The 17,500-nt window shown below is 46.7% G+C and overlaps 1 long non-coding RNA gene across 1 annotated transcript in view; it reads right to left on the bottom strand.

Moving 5' to 3' along the window:
• Positions 1–8,675: 8,675 nt before the first annotated feature.
• Positions 8,676–17,500, bottom strand: part of LOC125774143 (uncharacterized) — a 25,487-nt gene continuing 16,662 nt past the window's right edge. The window contains exon 3 of the long non-coding RNA XR_007420627.1: positions 8,676–8,874. This is a non-coding gene — a long non-coding RNA (uncharacterized LOC125774143). The remainder of the gene's footprint in view (positions 8,875–17,500) is intronic.

Here is a 17,500-nt window from a genome sequence, read left to right as displayed (position 1 = left end):
TATTCTTCTTCAAAGAAGGAACAAAAATTTTACAAGTGTTGAAAAATTTCCTAAGTCCAAAAAATTTTCTAAGTCCAGAAAATTTTCTAAGTCCCACAAAATGGAACATGATGAAGAAGATACAGAAGTTGAAAATTTTTCTAAGTCCAAAAAATTTTCTAAGTCCAGAAAATTTTCTAAGTCCAAAGTGTTGGAACAATTTCCAAAGGCCCATAGGTTGCACTGAATTTTCCTAAGTTGGCCACAAGTACCCATGAGGTATCGAGAAGGTTCACCCGAAGGACATAATATGTCCCAAAGTACCGATAGAGCACCCACAAAGAGCACCCAATTGGCCTAAGTTGGCCAAAAGTACCGATAGAGTACCCACAAGTAGCACTGAGTTGGCCTAAGTTGGCCAAAAGTACCGATAGAGTACCCACAAATAGCACCGAATGGGCCTAAGTTGGCCAAAAGTACCGATAGAGTACCCACAAGAAGCACTGAGTTGGCCTAAGTTGGCCAAAAGTACCGATAGAGTACCCACAAATAGCACCCAGTTGGCCTAAGTTGGCCAAAAGTACCGATAGAGCACCCAAAAGTAGCACCCAATTGGCCTATGTTGGCCAAAAGTACCGATAGAGTACCCACAAATAGCACCCAGTTGGCCTAAGTTGGCCAAAAGTACCGATAGAGCACCCACAAGTAGCACCCAATTGGCCTATGTTGGCCAAAAGTACCGATAGAGTACCCACAAATAGCACCGAATGGGCCTAAGTTGGCCAAAAGTACCGATAGAGTACCCACAAATAGCACCGCGTTGGCCTAAGTTGGCCAAAAGTACCGATAGAGTACCCACAAGTAGCACTGAGTTGGCCTAAGTTGGCCAAAAGTACTGATAGAGTACCCACAAATAGCACCGAATGGGCCTAACATGGCCAAAAGTACCGATAGAGTACCCACAAATAGCACCGAATGGGCCTAACATGGCCAAAAGTACCGATAGAGCACCCACATATAGCACCCCATTGGCCTAAGTTGGCCAAAAGTACCGATAGAGTACCCACAAAGAGCACCCAATTGGCCTAAGTTGGCCAAAAGTACCGCCAAGTAGCACCATAGAGGCCCGAGTAGAGCGAAATGTGGGCCAAATTGAACATTTGAAAATTTTTACAAGTCCAGAAAATTTTCTAAGTCCAGAAAATTTTCTAAGTCCAAAGAGTTGGACAAATTTCCTTAGGCCCAAAGGTTGCACTGAATGTTCCTAAGTTGGCCATCAGTACCCATGAAGTATCGCGAAGGTTCACCCGAAAGACACAATACGCCCTATAGTACCCACAGAGTACCCACAAGTTGCACCCAATTGGCTTAAGTTGGCCAAAAGTACCGACAAGTAGCACCATAGAGGCCCGAGTAGAGCGAAATGTGGGCCAAAGTACCGAGTAGTTGCAACAAATGCCCAAATGGATACCAAAATGTGGTACCAAGCACCTAACTGTTGCAACAAATGCTAGCTTTCTGAGCAAAAGCTGTGGACCAATTTCGTAGAAGAACCGCCTAGGCGAAAAGGCAAAAATCGCCGAAGCTGGCCCGCTCGCAGAGCTCGCGGGCCAGGAGATACTCATAGGGCGCTTTACTAGAGTGGGGAACTTGAGAATTTTTGTGTCCGAGACTTTGGGCAACTTCGCGGCCGCCCCCTTAAAGTAAAAGATTTTCTCTGGGTGCCTAAAATTCGCAATTCCCGCAAAGTCGGGAAGACGTTAAAGTTTTTGCCCAAAAAATGGCCATCGATTTAAGGTGATTTTCCAATAAGAAAACGCTTCCTATTTTGAATTTTTTCGAATATTTCCTAAACTAAGCGTCGGAGCACATGGCCGTGGAGGAACTTTTGGTAGCTTTTGGCAAGGGCTATCGGATGAAATAATAAGAAAGGCCATCAGAGCGATATTGGATTAATGCGGGCTCATAAACGCACCTGAGAAGTGAAAATTGGTACCTTGCACGCAGGATGCAAGAAATGCTTGAGTGTTAACCATCATCGGTACCAAGTACCTAGGTTATATCGAGTGCGTAGATGGAAGTCGGTACCAAAGGGAAACCTTCCTAGGCTAGGTGCACGCAAGTGAGTATGGATCGATCAGTAGAAAGATGGGAAGCCCAAGGAAACCTTCCTAGGCTAGGTGCACGCAAGTGAGTATGGATCGATCAGTAGAAAGATGGGAAGCCCAAGGAAACCTTCCTAGGCTAGGTGCACGCAAGTGAGTATGGATCGATCAGTAGAAAGATGGGAAGCCATAGGAAACCTTCCTAGGCTAGGTGCACGCAAGTGAGTATGGATCGATCAGTAGAAAGATGGGAAGCCATAGGAAACCTTCCTAGGCTAGGTGCACGCAAGTGAGTATGGATCGATCAGTAGAAAGATGGGAAGCCATAGGAAACCTTCCTAGGCTAGGTGCACGCAAGTGAGTATGGATCGATCAGTAGAAAGATGGGAAGCCATAGGAAACCTTCCTAGGCTAGGTGCACGCAAGTGAGTATGGATCGATCAGTAGAAAGATGGGAAGCCCAAGGAAACCTTCCTAGGCTAGGTGCACGCAAGTGAGTATGGATCGATCAGTAGAAAGATGGGAAGCCCAAGGAAACCTTCCTAGGCTAGGTGCACGCAAGTGAGTATGGATCGATCAGTAGAAAGATGGGAAGCCCAAGGAAACCTTCCTAGGCTAGGTGCACGCAAGTGAGTATGGATCGATCAGTAGAAAGATGGGAAGCCATAGGAAACCTTCCTAGGCTAGGTGCACGCAAGTGAGTATGGATCGATCAGTAGAAAGATGGGAAGCCATAGGAAACCTTCCTAGGCTAGGTGCACGCAAGTGAGTATGGATCGATCAGTAGAAAGATGGGAAGCCATAGGAAACCTTCCTAGGCTAGGTGCACGCAAGTGAGTATGGATCGATCAGTAGAAAGATGGGAAGCCATAGGAAACCTTCCTAGGCTAGGTGCACGCAAGTGAGTATGGATCGATCAGTAGAAAGATGGGAAGCCCAAGGAAACCTTCCTAGGCTAGGTGCACGCAAGTGAGTATGGATCGATCAGTAGAAAGATGGGAAGCCCAAGGAAACCTTCCTAGGCTAGGTGCACGCAAGTGAGTATGGATCGATCAGTAGAAAGATGGGAAGCCCAAGGAAACCTTCCTAGGCTAGGTGCACGCAAGTGAGTATGGATCGATCAGTAGAAAGATGGGAAGCCAAAGGAAACCTTCCTAGGCTAGGTGCACGCAAGTGAGTATGGATCGATCAGTAGAAAGATGGGAAGCCATAGGAAACCTTCCTAGGCTAGGTGCACGCAAGTGAGTATGGATCGATCAGTAGAAAGATGGGAAGCCCAAGGAAACCTTCCTAGGCTAGGTGCACGCAAGTGAGTATGGATCGATCAGTAGAAAGATGGGAAGCCATAGGAAACCTTCCTAGGCTAGGTGCACGCAAGTGAGTATGGATCGATCAGTAGAAAGATGGGAAGCCATAGGAAACCTTCCTAGGCTAGGTGCACGCAAGTGAGTATGGATCGATCAGTAGAAAGATGGGAAGCCATAGGAAACCTTCCTAGGCTAGGTGCACGCAAGTGAGTATGGATCGATCAGTAGAAAGATGGGAAGCCATAGGAAACCTTCCTAGGCTAGGTGCACGCAAGTGAGTATGGATCGATCAGTAGAAAGATGGGAAGCCATAGGAAACCTTCCTAGGCTAGGTGCACGCAAGTGAGTATGGATCGATCAGTAGAAAGATGGGAAGCCCAAGGAAACCTTCCTAGGCTAGGTGCACGCAAGTGAGTATGGATCGATCAGTAGAAAGATGGGAAGCCCAAGGAAACCTTCCTAGGCTAGGTGCACGCAAGTGAGTATGGATCGATCAGTAGAAAGTGGGAAGCCCAGTACCAAATGCCCTAGTGAAGACCGTAAACGAATATCATGAACCGAGAAGGAGCACCAAATGCCCTAGTGAAGACCGTAAACGAATATCATGAACCGATAAGGAGCACCAAATGCCCTAGTGAAGACCGTAAACGAATATCATGAACCAAGAAGTAGCAACGAATGCCTGAAAAAGTACCAAGTCCACGGTATAGAGTAACGAGAGTTAACCGCCGTGATGTATGCAATGAGGGCAGCCATTGCATGGGTTCTGGACTTGGTTCGCGAATAACTTTTTTGCTAGACATCGGACAAAGTTGACGTGGAAGAACGAAATGTAGCATTTGGTGCCACCTATCCAAAACTTTTTCAAGATTGAAGATCCGATCGATACAGCCTGAGTTATAGGCAAAAGTTGGTGCAAAATTGAGCATTTTTAATGGTGAAAAATCGGTACTCCTCGAATAGCTCCTGTTGGAAGCATCGGACCACATGGTCGTGGAGGAACATATTGTAGCGCGCGGTGTCAAGTATCGACACCCAAAACCGCATGTCCGATGGACGGAAAATGACCAAGTTATAGTGAAAACTTGGTTGCACCAAATTCCCGAAGAAGTGCAACGAGAAGGTGAATGCGATGGTTGTTCGTCGAATAGCTCCGGCCACAGACATGGTAGCGATTAGTGGTGCATGGAAGAAATCTAGCCACAAGTGCCATCTACCCATGGCCAGAAGAAAGTGTGGCCATATCTTGGATACCGGCGGAGCTATGGGGCAAATACGGGCCAAAAATGGTGCAAGTTGGACCAAAAATCCGAAAAAGTACCTAGGTAAATGCGATGGTTGTTCGTCGAATAGCTCCGGCCACAGACATGGTAGCGATTAGTGGTGCATGGAAGAAATCTAGCCACAAGTGCCATCTACCCATGGCCAGAAGAAAGTGTGGCCATATCTTGGATACCGGCGGAGCTATGGGGCAAATATGGGCCAAAAATGGTGCAAGTTGGACCAAAAATCCGACCAAGTGCGCGAGGCGCTTTCGTGAATAGCTCCGGCCACAGACATGGTAGCGATTAGTGGTGCATGGAAGAAATCTAGCCACAAGTGCCATCTACCCATGGCCAGAAGACAGTGTGGCCATATCTTGGATACCGGCGGAGCTATGGGGCAAATACGGGCCAAAAATGGTGCAAGTTAGACCAAAAATCCGAAAAAGTACCTAGGTAAATGCGATGGTTGTTCGTCGAATAGCTCCGGCCAGAGACATGGTAGCGATTAGTGGTGCATGGAAGAAATCTAGCCACAAGTGCCATCTACCCATGGCCAGAAGAAAGTGTGGCCATATCTTGGATACCGGCGGAGCTATGGGGCAAATATGGGCCAAAAATGGTGCAAGTTGGACCAAAAATCCGACCAAGTGCGCGAGGCGCTTTCGTGAATAGCTCCGGCCACAGACATGGTAGCGATTAGTGGTGCATGGAAGAAATCTAGCCACAAGTGCCATCTACCCATGGCCAGAAGAAAGTGTGGCCATATCTTGGATACCGGCGGAGCTATGGGGCAAATATGGGCCAAAAATGGTGCAAGTTGGACCAAAAATCCGACCAAGTGCGCGAGGCGCTTTCGTGAATAGCTCCGGCCACAGACATGGTAGCGATTAGTGGTGCATGGAAGAAATCTAGCCACAAGTGCCATCTACCCATGGCCAGAAGAAAGTGTGGCCATATCTTGGATACCGGCGGAGCTATGGGGCAAATATGGGCCAAAAATGGGTAAAATTGTACGGTCCAAAGCCAAGGGTAAATTGTTTTATTCCTCTAATAACTTCTAGCACAGACATTGAATCGGTTGGTGATGTATGGATGAAATGTAGCAAACAGTTGGAACTACCCATAAAATCTTAAAGATTGACGATCCAATGTATAGAACCGGAGTAATGTGCGATACTTGGTGAAAAATCGAGTGAAAAATTAGCTATAAACTGTTTTTGGCCCATAACTCGAATACTAGACATCGGAAGGGGGGGTCGTAGAACGATTTTTTGTTGCCCTATCGATTCCCTATCGAACGAGCAAAAGTTGTTTTTTTGACCAAAAAGGACCCCTACTCTAGTAAAATTGGCCTGATTTTACTAGTCCCCGGTACCCGTACAGGCAAAATGAGCAAAATGCTCAAGTATGAATGGTTTTTGGCCCATAACTCGAATACTAGACGTCGCAGGGGGGTGTCATGGAACAATTTTTGGTAGCCCTTGAAATTATCTATCGAATGACATATACTTGATTTTTGGCCAAAAAGTTCCCTAGACTAGTAAAAATCGCATCATTTTACTAGAGTCGGGTACCCTGGACGAAAAACCGCTATAATTGCGGTTTTTGGCTAATAACTCGAATACTAGACGTCGCAGGGGGGTGTCGTGGAACAATTTTTGGTAGCCCTTGAAATTATCTATCGAATGACATATACTTGATTTTTGGCCAAAAAGTTCCCTAGACTAGTAAAAATCGCATCATTTTACTAGAGTCGGGTACCCTGGACGAAAAACCGCTATAATTGCGGTTTTTGGCTAATAACTCGAATACTAGACGTCGCAGGGGGGTGTCGTGGAACAATTTTTGGTAGCCCTTGAAATTATCTATCGAATGACATATACTTGATTTTTGGCCAAAAAGTTCCCTAGACTAGTAAAAATCGCATCATTTTACTAGAGTCGGGTACCCTGGACGAAAAACCGCTTAAGTTGCGGTTTTTGGCTAATAACTCGAATACTAGACGTCGCAGGGGGGTGTCGTGGAACAATTTTTGGTAGCCCTTGAAATTATCTATCGAATGACATATACTTGATTTTTTGACCAAAAAGTTCCTAGACTAGTAAAAATCGCATCATTTTACTAGAGTCGGGTACCCTGTACGAAAAACCGCTATAGTTGCGGTTTTTGGCCAATAACTCGAATACTAGACGTCGGAGGGGGGTGCCGTAGAACAATTTTTTGTAGCCCTTGAAATTACCTTTCGAATGATATATAGTGGTTTTTTGGTCAAACAGTGACCCCGAGACTAGTAACCCTCCATACACAAAACCGCCTAAAAAGTTTTGGTTTTGCAAAATTTTGAAAAGTGCGTCAAAAAAATTTTTTCAAAAAGTACCAAATCGTGATCAGAACTCACTATAGACCATAAAAAGTGAAATCCGATGGTCATTTGCAACACTTGGTCAATCGAGAAAAATTTCACTTTTTTACTAGAGTCGGGTACCCTGAACGAAAAATCGCTCAAGTGATGGTTTTTGGCCAATAACTCGAATACTAGACGTCGGAGGGGGGTGCCGTAGAACAATTTTTTGTAGCCCTTGAAATTACCTTTCGAATGATATATAGTGGTTTTTTGGTCAAACAGTGACCCCGAGACTAGTAACCCTCCATACACAAAACCGCCTACAAAAACTTTGTTTTGAAAAATTTTGAAAAGTTCAAAAAAATTTTTTTTTCAAAAACTACTAAAACGTGATAAGAACTTACTATAGACCATGAAAAGTGATATCCGATGATAATTTGCAAAAGTTGGTAACTAGTAAAAAATTTCACTTTTTTACTAGAGTCGGTGCAACGAGAAAAAAAAAGTCCGTGATGGAGAAAAATGGCACGTTTTCCACGCCTGTACGCTTTCGTTTTCTATATAGGGGGTAGGTGAGCCAGAAGCATGAATTTGACTGAGTACGTATCTTTATGAATTGGGCCCTTCTAAATCGATTGAGACTACCCCCAGGACGATCGGACGACTGCTTCTGGCTCAAAATGTGGTTTTTAGATTTTGATCGTCAATTATGAGAGAAAAAATCGATTAGAAGTAAAGATACGAAATGCTTGGTCTAAGTTGGGAAACGACTTCGGATATTTGTTGGACGTTGTCGTAGAAGGTCCGAGGACCAAGGAAAAGTGATTTCCAAGTGGATTTATGCACTATTAGTCGATGGTAAGATGTGAAATTAGTAGAACTTACCATACAGTTTGCGAAGTTGAAGCAATCGGTTGGTGAATATGGTACTGTCTGTCCAATTTGGTGGTTCGGAATGAGTGAAACGATGTTGATGATGGATAGACGTTCCGATTGCCCCCGATCGGGGAACATATAGTGGTCTTTAAGGTCCAAGTACCTATGTTTTGGTAAGCAGAACTGAGAGTTAAAGGATGAAAGTCGGCCATTCCTAATATCATCCTATCGGTGGTTCGCGAGTTGTTTGAGGACCGGAGCAGCTCGCGATGAAACGGTCCTAGGGTATTGGTTATCCATCCAAGGAAGAGTAAATGCGATCCTAGATGTGTGTCGTTGGCCGTTCTACCGGTATCGCCTATCGATGAGATATCGACGGGCATGCCTTACTCGAAAGTTGAATTCTAGGATCGATGGTCAAACAGACCTATGAGAGATAAACCAAACTGAACACGTATTGATGTCGGCTTTTCCTATCATTTGATGCCGCAGGTTGTTTAGGGACCGGAGCAACTTGCGGCCGAGACGGTCCCCGGGGGTTTCTTTCTCCAAGGAGTGGAAACTATTAAGCAAGAGTTGTAGCAAGATACGATCCTCTGATGTGTCGTTGGCCGTTCATGCGGTATCGCCTGTCGATGAGATATCGATGGGCATGCCTTACTCTACCGACCTTCTAATTGAGAGTATTAATCAGGGATCGATGGTCAAACAAGACCAATGAGCGATAAACCAAACTGAACACGTATTGATGTCGGCATTTCCTATCATTTGTCGCAGGTTGTTTAGGGACCGGTGCAGCTTGCGACCGAGACGGTCCCCGGGGGTTTCTTTCTCCAAGGAGAAGAAACGATTAAGCAAAAGTTGTAGCAAGATACGATCCTCTGATGTGTCGTTGGCCGTTCAAGCGGTATCGCCTGTCGATGAGATATCGATGGGCATGCCTTACTCTCCCGACTGGATTACTGAGAGTTTAATCAGGGATCGATGGTCAAACAGACCTATGAGCGATAAACCAAACTGAACACATATTGATGTCGGCATTTCCTATCATTTGTCGCAGGTTGTTTAGGGACCGGAGCAGCTTGCGACCGAGACGGTCCCCGGGGGTTTCTTTCTCTAAGGAGTGGAAACGATTAAGCAAAAGTCGTAGCAATAATCGATCACCTGATGTGTCGTTGGCCGTTCTTGCGGTATCGCCTGTCGATGAGATATCGATGGGCATGCCTTACTCTCCTGACTGTTTAATTGAGAGTTATAATCAGGGATCGATGGTCAAAAAGACCTATGAGCGATAAACCAAACTGAACACGTATTGATGTCGGCATTTCCTATCATTTGTCGCAGGTTGTTTGGGGACCGGAGCAGCTTGCGACCGAGACGGTCCCTTCCCGAAAGATGGTGAACCGAGTCGTCTGGCGTAAAAACCGGACGACTCGAAAGGGCTTGACCCTTTCAAGTGAGCGATAATCACATTCTACGCTCAGTTCGACAGCTACAAGGCAATCACTCGCTATGTTCAGAGCTAATACATGCAACATGCCGGCATTGTTTCCACCGACGCATGGATTCAAGACTGGTGCACTTATTAGTTAAACCGTTCGCCTCCGGGTGTTTCGAGTTCAAGTCTGGATGAGGATTGATCTTGCTGGTAATAGCTTGAGCCCTTAAGGGGTCGAAGCGTACATCTTGAGTAAATGTACAACATATTACCAAATCGGCACCGTGGGTTCTGGTGCAAGTGATGTAACCGTGAAAGATGTTGAGCAGCCCAACATCGGTTTACACACGCATAATAGGAAGGCAGCGCTGTCGACTGGTCAGTCGTGTAAGAAGTGTGCATTATCGATCTCCAATATATGAGCTCAGTATGACAGCCCAATTGGTAATCCTCGGGACCTCCAGAAAGGAAGCTGGATGAGGATTACCAAATCGAAAGTTGATAAGTGTAGTGGTACCACTTAGTCAACTTGTATCCCGAAAGATGGTGGACCGAGTCGTCTGGCGTAAAAACCGGACGACTCGAAAGGGCTTGACCCTTTCAAGTGAGCGATAATCACATTCTACGCTCAGTTCGACAGCTACAAGGCAATCACTCGCTATGTTCAGAGCTAATACATGCAACATGCCGGCATTGTTTCCACCGACGCATGGATTCAAGACTGGTGCACTTATTAGTTAAACCGTTCGCCTCCGGGTGACTCGAGTTCAAGTCTGGATGAGGATTGTTCTTGCTGGTAATAGCTTGAGCCCCTGAATAAGGGGTCGAAGCGTACATCTTGAGACCATGTACAACATATTACCAAATCGGCACCATGGGTTCGGGTGCAAGTGATGTAACCGTGAAAGATGTTGAGCAGCCCAACATCGGTTTACACACGCATAATAGGAAGGCAGCGCTGTCGACTGGTCAGTCGTGTAAGAAGTGTGCATTATCGATCACAAATATATTGGTGATCTGTAGGTTGCGCATACACCATGCCCGGTGTAAAGTGCCGTGGTCCCCCCCGGGGGGCTGCATCAAACCGTTCGCCACGCGAACTACCCAATGGAACGAACTCGATGCATTTAATAAGAAGAAGAGATGATAATGAAACACGGTCGATTTAAGAGTTGAAAACGTTGAAATGCCTATAAGCAAGTCTTAAGTTGGTGGTGACCGTTACGCCCCAACAAATTGGTGCCTTACCCTACACCAAAGAGCCATTCAACATGGTTCAAGTGAGCGATAATCACATTCTACGCTCAGTATGACAGCTGCAAGGCAATCACTCGCTAAGTTCAGAGCTAATACATGCAACATGCCGGCATTGTTTCCACCGACGCATGGATTCAAGACTGGTGCACTTATTAGTTAAACCGTTCGCCTCCGGGTGTTTCGAGTTCAAGTCTGGATGAGGATTGTTCTTGCTGGTAATAGCTTGAGCCCCTGAATAAGGGGCCGAAGCGTACATCTTGAGTAAATGTACAACATATTACCAAATCGGCACCGTGGGTTCTGGTGCAAGTGATGTAACCGTGAAAGATGTTGAGCAGCCCAACATCGGTTTACACACGCATAATAGGAAGGCAGCGCTGTCGACTGGTCAGTCGTGTAAGAAGTGTGCATTATCGATCTCCAATATATGAGCTCAGTATGACAGCCCAATTGGTAATCCTCGGGACCTCCAGAAAGGAAGCTGGATGAGGATTACCAAATCGAAAGTTGATAAGTGTAGTGGTACCACTTAGTCAACTTGTATCCCGAAAGATGGTGAACCGAGTCGTCTGGCGTAAAAACCGGACGACTCGAAAGGGCTTGACCCTTTCAAGTGAGCGATAATCACATTCTACGCTCAGTTCGACAGCTACAAGGCAATCACTCGCTATGTTCAGAGCTAATACATGCAACATGCCGGCATTGTTTCCACCGACGCATGGATTCAAGACTGGTGCACTTATTAGTTAAACCGTTCGCCTCCGGGTGACTCGAGTTCAAGTCTGGATGAGGATTGATCTTGCTGGTAATAGCTTGAGCCCCTGAATAAGGGGTCGAAGCGTACATCTTGAGACCATGTACAACATATTACCAAATCGGCACCATGGGTTCGGGTGCAAGTGATGTAACCGTGAAAGATGTTGAGCAGCCCAACATCGGTTTACACACGCATAATAGGAAGGCAACGCTGTCGACTGGTCAGTCGTGTAAGAAGTGTGCATTATCGATCACAAATATATTGGTGATCTGTAGGTTGCGCATACACCATGCCCGGTGTAAAGTGCCGTGGTCCCCCCCGGGGGGCTGCATCAAACCGTTCGCCACGCGAACTACCCAATGGAACGAACTCGATGCATTTAATAAGAAGAAGAGATGATAATGAAACACGGTCGATTTAAGAGTTGAAAACGTTGAAATGCCTATAAGCAAGTCTTAAGTTGGTGGTTTCGTTGTGCCCCAACAAATTGGTGCCTTACCCTACACCAAAGAGCCATTCAACATGGTTCAAGTGAGCGATAATCACGCTCTACGCTCAGTATGACAGCTGCAAGGCAATCACTCGCTAAGTTCAGAGCTAATACATGCAACACGCCGGCATTGTTTCCACCGACGCATGGATTCAAGACTGGTGCACTTATTAGTTAAACCGTTCGCCTCCGGGTGTTTCGAGTTCAAGTCTGGATGAGGATTGTTCTTGCTGGTAATAGCTTGAGCCCCTGAATAAGGGGCCGAAGCGTACATCTTGAGAGTAAATGTACAACATATTACCAAATCGGCACCGTGGGTTCTGGTGCAAGTGATGTAACCATGAAAGATGTTGAGCAGCCCAACATCGGTTTACACACGCATAATAGGAAGGCAGCGCTGTCGACTGGTCAGTCGTGTAAGAAGTGTGCATTATCGATCTCCAATATATGAGCTCAGTATGACAGCCCAATTGGTAATCCTCGGGACCTCCAGAAAGGAAGCTGGATGAGGATTACCAAATCGAAAGTTGATAAGTGTAGTGGTACCACTTAGTCAACTTGTATCCCGAAAGATGGTGGACCGAGTCGTCTGGCGTAAAAACCGGACGACTCGAAAGGGCTTGACCCTTTCAAGTGAGCGATAATCACATTCTACGCTCAGTTCGACAGCTACAAGGCAATCACTCGCTATGTTCAGAGCTAATACATGCAACATGCCGGCATTGTTTCCACCGACGCATGGATTCAAGACTGGTGCACTTATTAGTTAAACCGTTCGCCTCCGGGTGACTCGAGTTCAAGTCTGGATGAGGATTGTTCTTGCTGGTAATAGCTTGAGCCCCTGAATAAGGGGTCGAAGCGTACATCTTGAGACCATGTACAACATATTACCAAATCGGCACCATGGGTTCGGGTGCAAGTGATGTAACCGTGAAAGATGTTGAGCAGCCCAACATCGGTTTACACACGCATAATAGGAAGGCAGCGCTGTCGACTGGTCAGTCGTGTAAGAAGTGTGCATTATCGATCACAAATATATTGGTGATCTGTAGGTTGCGCATACACCATGCCCGGTGTAAAGTGCCGTGGTCCCCCCCGGGGGGCTGCATCAAACCGTTCGCCACGCGAACTACCCAATGGAACGAACTCGATGCATTTAATAAGAAGAAGAGATGATAATGAAACACGGTCGATTTAAGAGTTGAAAACGTTGAAATGCCTATAAGCAAGTCTTAAGTTGGTGGTTTCGTTGTGCCCCAACAAATTGGTGCCTTACCCTACACCAAAGAGCCATTCAACATGGTTCAAGTGAGCGATAATCACGCTCTACGCTCAGTATGACAGCTGCAAGGCAATCACTCGCTAAGTTCAGAGCTAATACATGCAACACGCCGGCATTGTTTCCACCGACGCATGGATTCAAGACTGGTGCACTTATTAGTTAAACCGTTCGCCTCCGGGTGTTTCGAGTTCAAGTCTGGATGAGGATTGTTCTTGCTGGTAATAGCTTGAGCCCCTGAATAAGGGGCCGAAGCGTACATCTTGAGAGTAAATGTACAACATATTACCAAATCGGCACCGTGGGTTCTGGTGCAAGTGATGTAACCATGAAAGATGTTGAGCAGCCCAACATCGGTTTACACACGCATAAGGGGTTTATTGTTATCTGTAGGTTGCGCATACACCATACCCGGTGTAAAGTGCCGTGGTCCCCCAGGGGGCTGCATCAAAACGTTCGCCATGCGAACTACCCAATGGAACGAACTCGATGTATTGAAAGAGATGAACAATTAATAGCGAGAATAGGGGCCCGGAAGCAATTCCGCTGCCCTACGGTCGATTCAAGAGTTGAAACGTTGTACAATCGTGGATAGCACCTAGTGCTAATATGGTGAGAGATAATGTGTGAGGAAATTTAGTTTCCTAAAGTTTAGTTAGTGGTTTCCGTTGTGCCCTAACAAACTTAAAGTTGGTGGTGACCGTTACACCCCAACAAATTGGTGCCTTACCCAACACCAAAGAGCCATTCCATATGGTTCTAGAGAGAGAGAGTTGTGTGGAAATTTATTTCCCACTAAGCGAGTGTGTGTCTGTAGTGGAACGAATTCTGGTTGATCCTACCAGTAATATACGCTTGTCTCAAAGGTTAAGCCATGCATGTCTAAGTACAAACATAAATGAATGTGAAACCGCATAAGGCTCAGTATAACAGCTATAATTCACAAGATCATCCTACCACTAGTTACTTGGATAACTGTGGAAAATCCAGAGCTAATACATGCAACATGCCGGGACTGTTGCCCTCGCGGGTAGCTGAACTGGTGCACTTATTAGTTAAACCAATCGCCTCCGGGCGGCTTGAGTTGAAGTCTGGATAAGGACGCAGATCGTATGGTCGCTTGTCGACTGACGACAGATCTTTCAAATGTCTGCCCTATCAACTATTGATGGTAGTGTAGAGGACTACCATGGTTGCGACGGGTAACGGGGAATCAGGGTTCGATTCCGGAGAGGGAGCCTGAGAAATGGCTACCACATCCAAGGAAGGCAGCAGGCGCGTAAATTACCCAATCCCAGTACGGGGAGGTAGTGACGAGAAATAACAATATGGACCTCTCTAACGATGGTCCATAATTGGAATGAGTTGAGTATAAATCCTTCAACAAGGATCAAGTGGAGGGCAAGTCTGGTGCCAGCAGCCGCGGTAATTCCAGCTCCACTAGCGTATATTAAAGTTGTTGCGGTTAAAACGTTCGAAGTTGATTGCCCGTCCAGACACGTGACCGCCACGGGCGCCCGGTTACACGCCGGGGCCGTTCGTGCGCGCGCTCACGGCTGCGACTCACAATGGTGTACTTGGGCGTTACTCTGTGAACGAGTACCGTGCTACCGGTTAACTCCGGCACGGGCTCCTCATGGTGCTCAAGATACTCACATTTACCTTGAACAAATTAGAGTGCTCAAAGCAGGCTAAGACAAAGCGTCCGGCCCCCCCGTGGGGTTGGCGTTGGCCGAGAATAATCTTGCATGGAATAATGGAATATGACCTCGGTTTATACGATTTCGTTGGTTTGTCAGAAACCTAGAGGTAATGATTAACAGAAGTAGTTGGGGGCATTGGTATTACGGCGCGAGAGGTGAAATTCGTAGACCGTCGTAGGACCAACTGAAGCGAAAGCGTTTGCCATGGATGCTTTCTTTAATCAAGAACGAAAGTTAGAGGATCGAAGGCGATTAGATACCGCCCTAGTTCTAACCGTAAACGATGCCAATTAGCAATTGGGAGACGCTACCCCTATTCGGTGCTCTCAGTCGCTTCCGGGAAACCAAAATCGGGTTCCGGGGGAAGTATGGTTGCAAAGTTGAAACTTAAAGGAATTGACGGAAGGGCACCACAAGAAGTGGAGCTTGCGGCTTAATTTGACTCAACACGGGAAAATTTACCAGGTCCAAACTTATCGAGGTAAGACAGATTGATAGCTCTTTCTCAAATTTAAGGGTAGTGGTGCATGGCCGTTCTTAGTTCGTGGAATGATTTGTCTGGTTAATTCCGATAACGAACGTGACTCAAACATGCTAACTAGAACGCTGTCAGCAGTGCGCCTCCGGGCGCACCTGACGTTACAGCCGGGCGGCGCCTTCACGGGCGGTCGTCGGCTACGTTTGCCCTGCTTAGCGGGACAACTTGTGTTTAGCAAGCTGAGAATGAGCGATAACAGGTCCGTGATGCCCTTAGATGTTCTGGGCTGCACGCGTGCTACAATGTGGGTCGCAGCGTGTTCTCGCCAATAGGCGCCCCCATTCCGAGAGGAACGGGAAATCACTAAAATGCCCATCTAGTCGGGATTGGGGACTGCAACGGTCCCCATGAACCTGGAATTTCTAGTAAGCACTAGTCATTAGCTAGTGCTGATTACGTCCCTGCCCTTTGTACACACCGCCCGTCGCTACTACCGATGGATTATTTAGTGAGGTTTCTGGAGGCTTACCTTCCGCGGTTCCTTCGTGAGCTGCAGCTGGCATGGCTGAAGTTGACCGAACTTGATGATTTAGAGGAAGTAAAAGTCGTAACAAGGTTTCCGTAGGTGAACCTGCGGAAGGATCATTACTGATGATCGTCCGCGAGTGACCAACCATGGGCTGCCTTCGGTGTAGCTCGGTCGCTCGCTTGCTATGTGTCAGAATTTGTTGAAAGCCAACTCGTTCGTTGTACACTTTGATGGGTGACCATCACTGTGTCTCCGTGCCGAGCTAGATCTCCCCTAGCCGTAAGGCACTTGAACGCCCCTTCGACGACGAGTTGCATGTGTGTGGTATGTGTCAGAATCTGGTGAAGCTTTCTGCATGTGATGTGCCTTGTGTGGATCCGTGGCCATTGCATTGTGTCTGGTGCTTAGATACCCAGACACTTAGAACGCTTGCGCGGAAAGCAAACTCGATCGTTGTACACTTTGATGGGTGACCATCACTGTGTCTCCGTGCCGTGCTAGATCCCCCCTAGCCGTAAGGCACTTTGAACGCCCCTTCGACGACGAGTTACAAGAGTGTGGTATGTGTCATAATCTGGTGAAGCTTTCTGCATGTGATGTGCCTTGTGTGGATCCGTGGCCATTGCATTGTGTCTGGTGTGTAGGTACCCAGACACTTAAGCAAACTCGATCGTTGTACACTGTGATGGGCGAGCATCACTGTGTCTCCGTGCCGTGTAAGAGCTCCCCTGGCCATCAGGCACTTGAAAGGTCCTTCGACGACGAGTTACAATAGTGGTGTGTTAGATACGTCAGGTGATGGTATCTACTGTTGTGCAATACGTATCCGGCCACGGCACGGAACGAACGGGAACTGTGGTGCAGACATACAAAGAGTTAAGCCTATTAGTCATTAACTCTAAGGACGGGGCCATGGGGCGGTACGCAAAGGATACGGATGAGCGAGTATGCAGGCCCAATACTCAATAGCTCGATCCGATCCAAGCACATGAGTTGACTGCGGCGCCAGGTTAACCAATGTGCTAGATTCTATTTGGCCAGTAGAATCTTGTGTCTTATGCGATTTGATACCAAGACACCAGAACGAAAGTTAGTTGAAGAGTTATTAAACTCTTATGAAGTATGGTTGTGCAATCACAACTTATGACTTTAACCTATAAAGTGGATATGGACTTGCAATTATAACATGGAATCTCTACACACCCCATGAGCTCGATCCAATCCACGCACACGAGTTGCCTGAGTAGCGACAGGTATACCGATGTGCAATACGTATCCGGCCACGGCACGGAACGAACGGGAACTGTGGTGCAGACATACAAAGAGTTAAGCCTACTAGTCATTAACTCTAAGGACGGGGCCATGGGGCGGTACGCAAAGGATACGGATGAGCGAGTATGCAGGCCCAATACTCAATAGCTCGATCCGATCCAAGCACATGAGTTGACTGCGGCGCCAGGTTAACCAATGTGCTAGATTCTATTTGGCCAGTAGAATCTTGTGTCTTACGCGATTTGATACCAAGACACCAGAACGAAAGTTAGTTGAAGAGTGATTAAACTCTTATGAAGAATGGTTGTGCAATCACAACTTATGACTTTAACCTATAAAGTGGATATGGACTATCAATTATAACATGGGGCACACACCATGTTCTCGATCCAATCCACGCACACGAGTTGCCTGAGTAGCG

The sequence above is a fragment of the Anopheles funestus genome, assembly GCF_943734845.2.
Source record: "Anopheles funestus chromosome X unlocalized genomic scaffold, idAnoFuneDA-416_04 X_unloc_85, whole genome shotgun sequence".
Classification (NCBI taxonomy): Eukaryota; Metazoa; Arthropoda; class Insecta; order Diptera; family Culicidae; genus Anopheles; species Anopheles funestus.
The sequence above is the reverse complement of the archived record's forward strand: the minus strand, read 5'-3'. Positions and strand labels throughout refer to the sequence as shown.